We start from the raw sequence: 14512 nt of genomic DNA, 5'->3' as shown, positions 1-14512 counted from the left end.
CTTTTTGCGAATACAGACTAACACGGCTGTTACTCTGAAACCTGGAAATGTATGATTACTTTCCCCTAAATAAGATATTCCAGTTGAGAGCAATTCCTCAAAATTAAGGTTTGGTTCAGCAAGGTATTCAAGCACATGTGTAACTTTAAACATAGGAGTAGTTCCGTTTCATGGGGACTGCTCATGGGCTGAAATACCTTGCTGTATCAGCACCTGCTTGAACAAAATCCCCAAACTTTCTTATGCTGTGTCTACACTAGTGTGTTTACAGTTGCACAGCTATACCGCTGCAGCTGCGCTGCTGTAAGATCTTGCGTGTAGCCACTCTATGCCGACAGGGGAGAGCTCTCCTGTTGACATAATAAAACCACCTCAAAGAGTGGCCATAGCTATGCTGGTGTTTTTTTCACACCCCTGAGCTACATGAATTTTGCCAACATAAGTGGTAGTGTAGACATGGCCTTAATCGACAGCATGGCTGGTTGCTTTACATTTTTGAATGTACATTTGTTCAAAATAAAGTCAATAAGAAAAAGAACAGGTGACTGTGATGAGAATTGTAAAATAAGGCATGATGGGGTCCTCATTGTTAGAAAGTAATTATTTTAGAAGACACAAAGATTTGATGTGCCAAACCATCTCATGCTTCACCAAGCAAGTAATGCATTTTTAAACTTGTTTTGTTCAAATACTATACTGGCAGCCTTAACTATGGCCTTCTCTACCACGCACATGCTATCACAAAGAAAGGTGGAAAAAAAATTACATTGAGCACCATAAAGCTAAAACGTTATCAAAAGACAGGAAAATATTACTATAGAAAAGATTTTCCAGTACAATAACACTGAATGAAACAGGGACTTGTGAAGCCTTCGGGATATGTATTTTTTTCTATTGAGTTTTTCTCCTTTCAGAAAATAAACAAAGGACTAACAATATTGTCTGGGTAGCCCTCTGCTTTTTCAAGGCAAAAGGTACTGAAATCGTTGGCCATCATTTTAATTTGAACTATTTGACCAATGCTCTCAATGAGAAGAGGTTTATGTTTTGACACAAAAATGCCGGCAGAATTGCCAGGAGTGAAGATGAGTTAGGGCTTGATCCAAAGCCCACTGAAGTCAATGTCGACTCCCATTGACTTCAATGGGCTTTGGGGCAGGCCTTTTGAGGCCAACAGTGAAATCCTGACCACCCTGACTTTCACTGACTTCAATAGTGCTAGGATGTCACCCCCAGAAATCTGCACGTGCAAGGGGTCTTGTGTTTACATAGTTTTCTTACATCTGACATTAAAACCTTGAGGCATGGTTTGCAGAGTTCCTGAGCACCCACAGCTCTAATTCAAGTCATGGCACCTTTTGAAAATTGGACTCTTGTTTATGTACTATTGATATGTCTTTTGGGAGCAAGCTCCAGAAAAGATCTTAATGAAACATAGAAAAACTAAAGAAAACCAACTTAGACTTCCTGTAAAGTTATGTGGAAAACACTTAAGGAGCCTCAGCAGAGCTGTTGCATTTCTTAGCCATTTCTCATGTAATATCCGCATTAGAAAGCAAAACAGTCAATGCCACCTTCAGGGGATGATGTTCAAAAGCCCCTAAAGAATTTAGGAGCTCAAGTCATGCTGATGTTCAATAGAACTGATGCTCTGCACTCACTTATTGAAAATCTCACTCTAGAGCTGTCCCAGTCTTAAAAGTGTGTGTGTGTGTGCCCATGCGCACGTGTGTAAGATATATAATTAAATAATGTAGTGAATTAGGTATTAATGAAAGAGAAGACATATAATAGCTGCACACGATACCCATTCCCCAATAGCTCTGCTAATGTAACATCTTTTACAAAAGACAAGTGTCTCTCCAAAGCAGAGAGAAAATTGTGCTGATTTGTTCTCATAGAGTTGTGCTGTGGATAAATGTCCATCAGGAATCCTCCGGCTGAGCTGGCTGATCTCCTGAAACTGCCACAGATGGAATGAATGCAAAGACGAATACAAAATACCCTCTCTGTTTTACGGTGCTCTCTACATTAGGGAACACTATACTCTCACAAATAGGTGGTCCCGCCAGAATATGGTTGAGGCACATTGGCAATGAAGCACGGGAAAAACTTTGGGGCCTGTTCCAAAGCCCATTGCAGTTGACTTCACCTCCATGCTGTACCCGTTTTGTGGATATAAAGAGGCTTTTAAGTCTTGAACTCTGTCCATTTTCTGAACATGAAATTCACTTTTTTTAAAAGTGACATAATACATCACACATGCAAAAATAGCCCCCAACTAATAAATGTCTGTGTGCTTCTATTAATGTGGAAGAGCCAGAAACTCATGTGTTGAACCGCAACTTTGACTCATGCCTAATGCTGACCACGGCAGTACTTGTGTAAGGAGTGATACACTAGAGATGCCAGACATCCAATGTTTTAAATATTAAAACAATTCTGCCAATCTCTGGTGACTTTTGGAAAGAATAAATGTCTGTTGTCTGGCTTGTGCTGCGATAATACATACTACAGACATATTACACACACAAGAAGCCAAGGACTTCAAACAACTTGGTCTCCTTATGGCCTCAGGCATAAACAATGCACACACAGCTAATGTTGATACTGAAATTTCTGCCCATTGGATCTCCCATCATTAAGCTGTTTTTGGTGTTCACGTCCTGCGAGTTTTCCTTTACATCTTTCTTGTATGCAGTTTGGTTCTGAGGATTCTGTTACTGAGAGGGAGGTCACTGCTGTGGTTTTTACACAAAGGAAGAGAAAAGCTCCTGGCATGAACTCGATTCCTGCACAAGTGTATAATTCTTTCCTTGTCTGGTGGACTCCTTGCCTGTTCAACTTTTTAATTATATTATCATATTTGAAACAATTCCTCTAAGCTGGAAAGGAAATATAATTATCGCTGTATAGGAGACAGGGAAGACTTGTAGACATATATATTTACTGGAAGTAGTTTCCAAAGTTTTTTTTTGCCAGATTTCTGTTATGAAAATTACTGTCCTGAGGGGAGACAGTAAACCTATTTTTGAAGAGTACATAGATTTCAAGAGGGACTATTGTACTTCAGATAATTGCTTTACCCTTTCTTATATGATTAATAAGGACTCCCAAAGAATGAACCAACAATTGTTTGTGACTTGTACTGCCCTCAAGGTAGTCATTGATTCAACTGACAGTCTTATTCTTTGGTCCAAATCCATAGAGCTGTGCAAGCCAGTTCCAGTTCACAGATAGATTGTGAGACCTTTTTTTCCTGTCTGTCTGCATGGAGTTCCTCAGCCAGAGTTTCACTTTGAGTTTTAGGTTTGAAATAAGGAAAGAATTGGCTCTTATGCAAAAGCAAGAAAAATCTGGAAAAATCTGTGTAAAACATACAGTAAAATTACTGTATTTCACTATTGCCCTTCTGATTATTTTATTTAAACAAAAGAGAAGTTTAAACATCTCAATGATAAGTAAAAAAGAACTAATATATAAAAGTCAAAACAAACACATGAGTTTAATTTAAAATTCCTATTTGAAGCAAAAGACAAATGTGTTATGGTAGTGATACTTTCACAGCACAAACAGCATTCCTGGTGAAGACTAGTATGCAAGCCTCATGACTAGGGAGTGCAGCTCCAGGGTTTGCTAAAGACTTCATATGGGACCTGAACAAGTCATTTAACCTCTAAGTTTTGCAAGTTTTCTCTCATCTGTAAAATGAGGACAATATTTTCCTATATGTCTACATACTTGTAGGGCCCCATTGCTGTAGTATCAGAGCGCCTCACAAGCGTGATCAGATTTAAACTTGCAACCCGCTGGTGATATCCCTTCATTATAGATGAGGAACTGCATAGAGAGATTAAGGCCTCTTTACTCTGGAAACTCTTAGGGCAAGTCTTCATGACAGCGCTACATCGGTGCAGCTGTGCCAATAAGTACTCCACCTTGGTGAGAAGTGGTGTGGACAGTGCAAAACTTGCATCGCTTGGAGTGGGGGATTCTTCACACCCCTGAGACATAAGTTATATTGACTTAGGCTGTAGTGTAGACCTGCCCTTAGGGTATGTCTACACTGAAATTAAAAACCTGCAGCTGGTCTGTGCCAGCTGACTTAGGCTGGAAGGGCTCCGGCCAAGGGGCTGTTCCATTGCAATCTAGATGTTTTGGCTTCGGTGCTGTAAGACCCTACGAGGTGGGAGGGTCCCAGAGAGAATATCTATGCCTCAAATAAACTGCCCCTTAGCCTGAGCCCTTTAGCTTGAGTCAGCTGGCATGGGTCAGGCATGGGTGTCTAATTGCAATGTAGACATACCCTTGGACACATGCTTCCCATTGAAATTAATGGACTTACTGTCAGACATAAAGTTAAGTAGGTGTGGAAGTTGGTTTAGAATCAGGCTCTTAGCAACATGCCCAGTGACTTGGAGGATAACTGACAGGGCAAGGAACTGAGTCCCAGTTCAATGTCTTACCCACACAGGGCCACATGTAATTAGTGAGACAATTCATTAATGTTTGCAACATGGTTCGAGAGACGCTGTAGAAGTACAAAGTATTATTATAAGAGCTGTGGATTTGCCTTTCATTGTAGTGTGTTTACTGATGTCTAGATAAACTGTTTATAAACTAGTGGGGGCTTCTATTCTTGGTGATACTGCATTGTTTGGCTGCAGTAATCAGTTTGTAATATGTGTGTCTTGCGATCTTGATTACACTTAAAACACGCATTAAACGGTGTGAGTCAGTGCAGGAAAACATCAAAACATCTGCTCAGATTATTTGGGGTTTGTTTTAAATAGGCAATAGAAATATTTCCTGTCTTTCCCTTATGTTTGAATCCCCACATCCTCATAACTAACTTTTATATTTCCATGTAAAGCCCCAGTGGAAATAATTAAGAGTTTCCTCACAACTATCTTGTATTCCAAGAGACTAGAGTCTGGAAACAAATGTATAATAGTAAGAATGACAGGCATCTGAAGTAAAATGTTTGCGTGCCTAGCTTGTTTATCCCCTCCAGAAGAAGAGGAAAAAGAAATATATATACTCGGAGGAGTGTGGGGGAAGAAGGGGTGAAGAGAAAAATTCTGCAGTATTTTTGAAAATGATCTCCTATATAACTTTAAAAATCTATCTATTTCTAGTGCTGCCATCACCAGACCATCTAGGCACAAATACCAGAATTAAAGAACTGTCAGCACTCTCTCGGTTAGATTGTCTTCTCTGCTCTCCCATTAGTGAGACCTATTCCTGAGGTCTTCCTCTGAGTGAAGAAAGAAAACAGACCAGCCAGAGATGGCAGAAGGCATTTCTGGCCACTGCTGTAATATGTGGGAGCCCTGGTGTTCATCAGTAAGGGTCAGGATGTAGCACGTGCTGCTGTTGCCATTCTGGCTTGTGTGGCATGCTACAGGCAACAACAAGAGATGGCTTGAGTAGCCCCCCGAGCTGCCTAAATTACGCTGGAGGCTGTTTCAGCCCCTGAAATAGCCGATAGGTGCAAAGTGGCCTAAAGATATTCCTCCCTCTCCGCCCGCAGTGTTGTGCCATCTCTGCTTCACCTCCTGGAGGCACTGGGTCTAAGCTGAGGACAGAGTTGAGTGTGAGTCGATGTTTCTGCACCACTCTGATAAATGACCGCTGGACAGACATCCCTGACAGATGGGAGTAGGCATGGCTTCTCCTATGTTCTCAAGGTGTTTCTCCCTTTCTACCAGCATAACCATCACTTCACTTGTGTTTTAAGTCTCTGCCAGCTCTTTTTCATCCAGGGGCATAATTCTTCTGGAGCTGAGGAAACTGGCCATGATGGGAGTGTCTGCTCTAGGTGTCTCTCTTCTTACGTGTGGTCCAAGAGCTAGGTCAAGCCACTGAGGGTGAAGACTTCAGGGTGAAATCCTGGCTCCACTCAAATCAACGGCAACACTCTCACTAACTTCCGTACGGCCAGGATTTCACCCTAGGCTTCTATTTAAGGCTGATACTGACAGGCTGGCAAATTCTGTACTGCCACTTACGCAGCTGTAAAATTATACTTTGTATTTAACCACCCCTGGGTGATGCTGGGAGGCTTAGTTAGTTGTAAACAATGTTGAGATCCTTGCATGAACAATGCTATGTAAGTACAAAACTTATGAAAGAACATGTTTTCTGCTCAGTGATTTGAGACTGACTTTCTAAAATAACTCAAGGAGTTAAGCAATGTAAATAGATTATAAGGCAGAGCCCATTTCTGCACTTTTACTGAGGCAATTTGCCATTAGAGTCAAGGGGATTTCACCTTGAGTAAGAACTGCAGGAGGAGCCCCTCCATATTTTTTAGCTGTGTTTTGCAAAGTATCAGCAGTCAATGTACCTACAAATAGGCACAGCAGCAAGCAAGTCCCAAAATTCACAACTGGGAGATTTAGTTGTGAACCTGCTGACTGAAACCTCTATTAAAGAAAACTAGGAAGATCCAGGTATAAGACCTACCTGATCCAGACTGCAATGAAATCTATAGGAAACAAGTAGCATGAAACAGGCTGATGAAAAACAATCCTTTCACTGAAGAGCCTGGTAGTTCCATCAAGAGCTTTTGATAACCATCACACTAGATTGCTGTGGTTATTGTTGGCACACTCATAATTACTTTCCTCTTGATGGTAATAAATATAGTTTTATGATCAACTGTAAACCCATAGAAAATGAAACTAATTTAACAAAGGCAAGAAAAAGTCTGGCCCGTTTCTACTTTAAAATCATAACAACACTTAGCACCTAGTCCTCTTCAGAGCATTTTACAAACATCAACTAATTAATTTCACATCAAGCAGGTTAGCTGAGGTCAGTATTATTAACCCCATTTCAGACATAGGGAAATTGAAGTGCACAGGGTAAGTGATTTATACCAGTCTGTCAATGGAATCAATGTCAAAATTGGGATTAGAGCTCAAGAGATCCTGATGCTTCCAGCCAAAGGGTCAGTTTAATAGATTCCCCTCCTTTCTCTTCATTGCATTCAATATTTTGCTTATGGAAAAACCCTTTATATTAACATTCTGATTTAACATGTATATTTTGGTCTTACAGAGAGAAATTTCATAGCTTTATAACTAAATAATTTTAGATTCAGGACTTAAAGTGAAATGACTGCATACATTTTGGTCAATTTCATTTCACTGTTAACATCCCACCCATAACACCATGAGTTGATATCCTCAGTTGTGGCCATGTAGTAGAAATTGCATCATGGGAAGAAAGGACACAAAGGTGACTTTTGCACTCCCCAATGCGGGGCTGGCTGTGGGATGAGCCAGTCCCCCAGTACAGTTTAGATTAACAACCCTCAAATTGCTCTAAATTATGCCTGCTCCCAACAGCCCCAAAGGGCTGAAATGGTAGGTTGGGATCTCTGGGGCATAGGGAAAACATTGCCATACTCCCTTTACTGAAGCCCATGGTACAGCACAAACCAGCCACAGAGCAGTCCAGGATATTCTTCTGAACCTCTCAAAAGGAAAATCATTCCAATGGAATACTCCATATTCAAAGTGCAGACAAAACAGATGCATTGTATATAGTGTAGAACATTAACATCTTCATGTTGTAACACATATACAAAACTCTTCACATATACAGAGCATGTGACAATTTCAGATATCAAGGTAGGGAGTGGGATATAAATGCCCATGCAATCTTGATTTGTCCCCCTTGTGTGCATGTATTATGATTCAGTCATTAATGACATGATCACATGCTAGTTTTTCCATAAGGACCAATCCCAATTCTGAGGCTGATTCATTGTGAGTCACTTAATCTCTCTCTCTCAGTTTTCCCAATCAGTAAAGTGAGGTTTCAAATACTTACCTACCTCAAAGAGTCTTTGTGAATGCTAGTTAATTAGGGTTAAATCCTTTTCTTATTCTGTGAGTGGTCCCATGATTTCACTGGGATTATCTGAATGAGTATGGCAATGCTTGAAAAGCTCTCTATAAATGCTAAACTGTTGTTTTGTTGCTGTTGTTATGGGGAGGAGGAGTAATAAATGACATGCTACAGTATGAATGGCACATGGTCAGGAAAATCATTCCCTGATGATAATCACTGATGACAAGGGGAGGCACAGGATTTCTATTTTTCTACTATTCGAAGTTTGCCACTATTTCTGGTACACTGCGAATCCCACATTAATAAATACGTAAACCCTTTAGACACACACAGTAAAATACAATGAAGCTCTCTAAGCCAAAGATTTGCTGAAGGAACAAACAGGATAAAGTCAAACAACTCCTACGTGCAAAGATATACATTGTAATATGCTGACCTTTAAAAAAAAAATGTCCAGTAAGAATAACTTTCCTGTGCCCTGAACTGAAACCATTTACGCTTTTTTAATTTGGTGTGTGATGCTTAGCTCGTCACTTAACCCTTAAGGTTAAGTGTGTCTACACTGCAATAAAACAGTTTCCCACACCTCTAAATAGGGATAATAATGCTTACCTACCTTTGAAAAAGGATTTTGAGATCTAAGCCCTGATCCTGCAACTGGATCTGTGCAGACAAAATCTTACGCCCATGTAGAACCTCACTGATTTTGTTTCAGAGTAACAGCCGTGTTAGTCTGTATTCGCAAAAAGAAAAGGAGTACTTGTGGCACCTTAGAGACTAACCAATTTATTTGAGCATAAGCTTTCGTGAGCTACAGCTCACTTCATCGGATGCATACTGTGGAAACTGCAGAAGACATTATATACACAGAGACCATGAAACAATACCTCCTCCCACCCGACTATCCTGCTGGTAATAGCTTATCTAAAGTGATCACTCTCCTTACAATGTGTATGATAATCAAGTTGGGCCATTTCCAGCACAAATCCAGGTTTTCTCACCCTCCGCCCCCCCCACCCCCCACAAACTCACTCTCCTGCTGGTAATAGCCCATCCAAAGTGACCACTCTCTTTACAATGTGTATGATAATCAAGGTGGGCCATTTCCAGCACAAATCCAGGTTTTCTCACCCCCCCCCCCCTTTTCAAAAACCACACACACAAACTCACTCTCCTGCTGGTAAATGGCCCACCTTGATTATCATACACATTGTAAAGAGAGTGGTCACTTTGGATGGGCTATTACCAGCAGGAGAGTGAGTTTGTGGGGGGGGCGGAGGGTGAGAAAACCTGGATTTGTGCTGGAAATGGCCCAACTTGATTATCATACACATTGTAAGGAGAGTGATCACTTTAGATAAGCTATTACCAGCAGGAGAGTGGGGTGGGAGGAGGTATTGTTTCATGGTCTCTGTGTATATAATGTCTTCTGCAGTTTCCACAGTATGCATCCGATGAAGTGAGCTGTAGCTCACGAAAGCTTATGCTCAAATAAATTGGTTAGTCTCTAAGGTGCCACAAGTACTCCTTTTCTTTTTACTGATTTTGTTGGGATCCACCTGCAGGGATCTGATTTCCAGCATCAGGGATTTGCAGATTAGGACTAGATTCAGTCTCAGCCCTGGGTATAGGGCAGACATAGCTGTATCACCTCCAGAACAGCACTGTGAAGGATCGTGATACAGACATTCACACAATTCCTCCCCTGCTCCTCCCTCACTGTGACTGGGGGTGTATGACATTATTTCACCCCATTTCAGGGTGCACTTGATCAGTTTGCTGGCTGTGTGGAGGAGGGAATGGAGCCATGGCTCTGTACTCCCGAGACCCTTCCTGCACACGTGTTTGTGGGTGGGAGTGTTAGGCATTCGATGACTGGGACTCAAGATTCCAGACCCATTCATGGTAAGGGGACCCCTCAGGACTTGTGAGACTGTTGTGCATCACAGCAGCCTGAGTTACAGCAGGCATTCAAAAACTCTGTGGGCACACAGTCTACAATGGTGTCACTCCCATTTGACTCCCTCCTATACCCGGAGCTCCAGTCCAGAATCCATAATGCAGCTGCATGGCTATAAGGAAGTACTTATTCCCTCATACTCACCTTAGGGCTAGAGTCAGTCTAGCCCTAAAAGTGCTATAAATACTAATGATTATAATTAAGCAAATAATGTACCTGTTGAGAGAATACAGTTAAAATTAAACCTTACTGGACTGAGATTAAACATAACTTTTAAATTAATTATATAAACAAGGAGGGCACATTTTCAAAAAATTGTAAATTGTAAATGGTGTAAATTTGCAAGTGTGATTAACTGCATGTTCAAAATCCCCATATTTTCACGCACAATAGCAGAGCATACAAATTGGGTAATTAGTTCTCAATGGTTATCTGATCTGTACCCACACTTATACATGCAAATTCTTGCAAGACCAAATTTTCAAATATAGTCACTGGGTTGATGCCCCTGGGAAACGTGGCCTTCAAATACTCATCTGTCATTGTGGAAAAACTTTTACGAATGAGGACTGGAGGGAGACAGCAAACTATTGATCGTCATGTTTGTCTGAATGAAATCAGTCCGATGCATTTTGAGTGAAATTCATATAATTGGACGGCCCTTGTTCTGGCTATCAGCAGAGGATTGAACTCCATCCTCCATGAATACACCAGATGTAAGCAAAAAAAGAGCACTACCATGTTTACTGACACCACAGTCATGTCAGACAACATATTGGCATTAAAGATGTCCAGTAAAATATGCAGGATCTGAAGTCATGCCAAGGGGCAATGCTGTTTTTCAAGTAGGCATTGATGGAAATGAAGAAAGCTGGTAAAACTGATTTTTCCCTTCTCCTGTTGCAGCAAGTATTTTAAACAGAGCCATGATTAAACAAACAGCAGTTCATCTAATCATGCCAGCTAATTACATCATGACAGTCACTTACAGTGAACCTTGTTTTAAGGGGAGAAGAGAGTGAGATGATGCAGCTGGAGAAAAAGCAGTTCAATACACAGTTCCTGTCTGGGTTTAAACTGAAGAAACACAGGTAAGCAACTCAGAAATGGATCCATTGACTCTCTGCCTCTGCCCCAAATGAGATCCTAAAGACCTCCTTCAGTAACCTGAGGGTAAGTGGGTACAGTACGTCATACAGACAGAGTCAACACAATCCCATCTTGTCTAAGAACGCTAAATCAGCCATTTAAAAAAACTGTCAGATATACCAGTGAGGAATAATTAAGAACCACATGGGAATGTACCACCTTGCTAGTCTGCTGACAAAGGACCTGATTTGTATGCCTTAAACCGGGGAGGGGAATTATCCAAGTGGGATTGGGCCCAACATTGATGACAAAGGAGATGCTGCTCACCAGATGAATGCTCTAAAGCCAACAGGGAGAATCATTTGCTTTTCTTCTTACAATCTGGGGAGCTCAGCACCTGTGTAGACAATACAAAATCATTGTTACGTTAACCATTGTTAAACTGCTAAATGGGCACTGCAAGCCCCATCTGTTTATTCAGTCATTTGCCTGAGGTGGGCTGGTTAGGAGGGAGTTGCTTTTTTGTTGTTGTTTAAATTTGAATGACATAGGTACTATGGGGAATCTGTAAACTTCTGGCTTTTGTACCAGTTAAATGTGTACAATGTGGATTTTAACTAATTTCATTGTAGTCTTTCCAAAGTGTTTGGAGACTTAATTGACAGACACATGGTTCACAAACTGAATAGCAAATAAATGAACCAAAACCTAACCAAAAAACTGAGCAAAATGATGGTTCTCCGATAAGTGAAAAATAATTAATATTGAGAGGGTTTTTGTGTGTGTGTTTGTGTATGTGTCTGTGTGTGTATATATATATATATATTTTCTTCCTCTCACTCAAAAGTCTTAACTTCATGTTGTTTCTGTTTTTTAAAACTATATTTCTAAAATGCTTTATCCAGCTATAAGCCTGAACAGACTCTGCCTCAGGGTGTATGTATATGTATCTGTTCACTTGCGTGCTGTTGCAGTCGTGTCTGAAAGCCCCAGTCATGGACCACAACCCTATATACTAGGTGCTACACAAACACAGAACAAAGAGACAGTCCCTGTCCCAAACAGCTTACAGTGTAAGTATCTGACAAGAGACAACAGATGGATACAGTAAGAGAGATGTGGGGGAGGGGGGAGCACAAGGAAACAACGAGACATTATTGGACAGCATGATAGACAGTGGGCCCAGCATGTCAGCTGCCTAACCATTGTGAAGACAAAGTGGGTGAGGTAATATCTTTTACTGGACCAACTTCTTGAGATTGACAAGCTTTTGAGACACATAGAGCTCTTCTTCGGGTCTGGGAAACTTAGGCCTGTTCTATATTACAGAGTTAGGTCGACGCAAGGCACCTTATGTTGACCTAACTATGTAAGTGTCTACACTAAAATTTCGCTCCCACCTATGTAATTCATCCACTACACCAACTTAACTCCACCTCCATGAGAGATGTAGAGTCAACAGTGAGGTAGTTAAGTCAATGCTGTCTCAGTGTAGACACTGTGTTGCCTACGTCGACTGTTCAATTGGTGCAAGCGCTCCTGATGAGGACGTGCACCGCTGACAAAAGGAGCAAAGTGTAGACACGTACAAGCGATGTAATTACTGCAGTGTCTGTATACCGACATAAATTTTGTTGACTTAATTTTGTGGTGTAGACATGCCCTTACCCAGAGTGTCACAAGGTGGAACAGATTGTTCAGCATAAGTAGTTAACAAATATTTCAAGGGACCATTCAAGGTGAAGTGGCCCGTTAACATCCCTCCTATCATAGGGAGGAAATAAAGGGGGTGAGTGGGTGGGAAAGCAGCTGCGGGAGAGGGGTTGTAGATTGTTGTAATAGGCCATAAATCCAGTGTCTCTATTCAGTCCATGATTTTTAGCGTCTAGCAAAGTTATAAATTTAAGCTCCTAAGCTTGTCTTTTGCAAGTGTTTTGCAGGTTTCCTTTGAGGATCAGGTCTGATAGGTTAGATACAGAGTGATTGCTTTGTTAAAAGCGTTCACCCACAGGTGATCAGTCCTCATCCTCAAAGGAAACTTGCACAACACTTTCGAAAGATGAGCTTGGGAGCTTAAATTTATAATTTTGCCAGACACTAAAAATCATGGACTGAACAGAGACATTGGATTTATGGCCTATTACAACAATCTATACACTACAGTCCCCCCATCTGCTTTCCCACCCCCCTTCTTTCATCCTTATGACAGGTGAGTTCACGGGCCACTTCACTTTGAATGGTTCCTTGAAATATCTGTTAACTACTTATGCTAAGCAATCTGCTCCACCTTGCAAGTAGCTCTGACACTCAGGGCATGGCTACACTGGAAACTTCAAAGCGCTGTCGCGGGAGCACTCCCATGGGAGCTCTCCCAGTGCTCCTGGTAATCCACCTCCACGAGGAGACTAGCTCCAAGCGCTGGGAGCGCGGCTGTTTACACTAGCGCTTTAAAGCGCTCTGACTCGCTGCACATGGGGTGATTTTTCACCCCCCTGAGCCAGCAAGTTAGAGCGCTATAAAATGTAAGTGTAGCCAAGCCTTCAGAGTAGGGGAAGTCTACACTACAGCTGTGCCACTGTAGCACTATAATGGAGATGCTCTGTCTAAGCTAAGGCATAGTTAATCCACTTCTCCGACAGGAGGTAGGTATGTTGGTGGGAGAAGCTCTCTCGCCAACATAGCGCTGTCTACATGGGGGGTATAGCTATATTGCTTTGGGGTGTGGATTTTTCACACCCCTGAGTGACATAGTTATACCGATATAGGTCTGTATTGTAGACCAGACCTTTGTTTCCCAGACCTGAAGAAGAGCTCAGTGTAAGCTCAAAAGCTTGTCTCTCTCACTAATCAAAGATATCACCACACTCACCTGTCTTTCTAATATCCTGGGACCAACACGGCTATACCACCACTGCATATACCCATTGTACAGTTTAATAATGTTGAACAAAAAGTTTCATGCACACATGCTCACCCATCACATTAGAGTTCACCATTCTGCTTGAATGGGAAGAGGAGCAGTGCACTTGACAAATGGGCCTCAGGTACGGAGAGCAAGAAGCTGTCGCTGAGCAAGATCCCTCTGGATGAACATTGTATAAACACCTAGATAGTTTCCCCCATGCTACTCTAATGTTGGTGAATGGAAAAGTGATTCTGAGATGAGTGACATACTTGGTAACAGTTGAAGAAAGTGGGCTGTGCACTAGTTCATACAGACCTTAGAACCTCCAAGTATATTCTGTCAGTCACTAGGGGTTTGCTCTGACCACATTGAGTTGCCTTGGACAAATTATAAACATTTCCTCAGAAGACAGTGAGCCTGAAAACACTGAAAAACTTAACATAGCTCCCACAAGGAGGGTAATAGTGAGAGAAACAATTTACTGAGATGTATTTCCAAAACCAGGAACACCCAGAACTGAATGGTTTAGAGTAGGAATATCAACTAGCATGCTAGGGTGCTAACATGGGAAGGGAGTGGTCCTGGGGAACCTGCAATTGCTGCTGCTATCTTTGAGAGCACTTCCACTTCAGGCAACCAAAGATTCCTGCTCCCTTCCCTGCTCTCAGCACAGCATCTGTCAGCATTTTGGGGGG

This window comes from Caretta caretta, chromosome 3 (assembly GCF_965140235.1).
Source record: "Caretta caretta isolate rCarCar2 chromosome 3, rCarCar1.hap1, whole genome shotgun sequence".
NCBI classification, from domain to species: Eukaryota; Metazoa; Chordata; order Testudines; family Cheloniidae; genus Caretta; species Caretta caretta.
The sequence above is the reverse complement of the archived record's forward strand: the minus strand, read 5'-3'. Positions refer to the sequence as shown.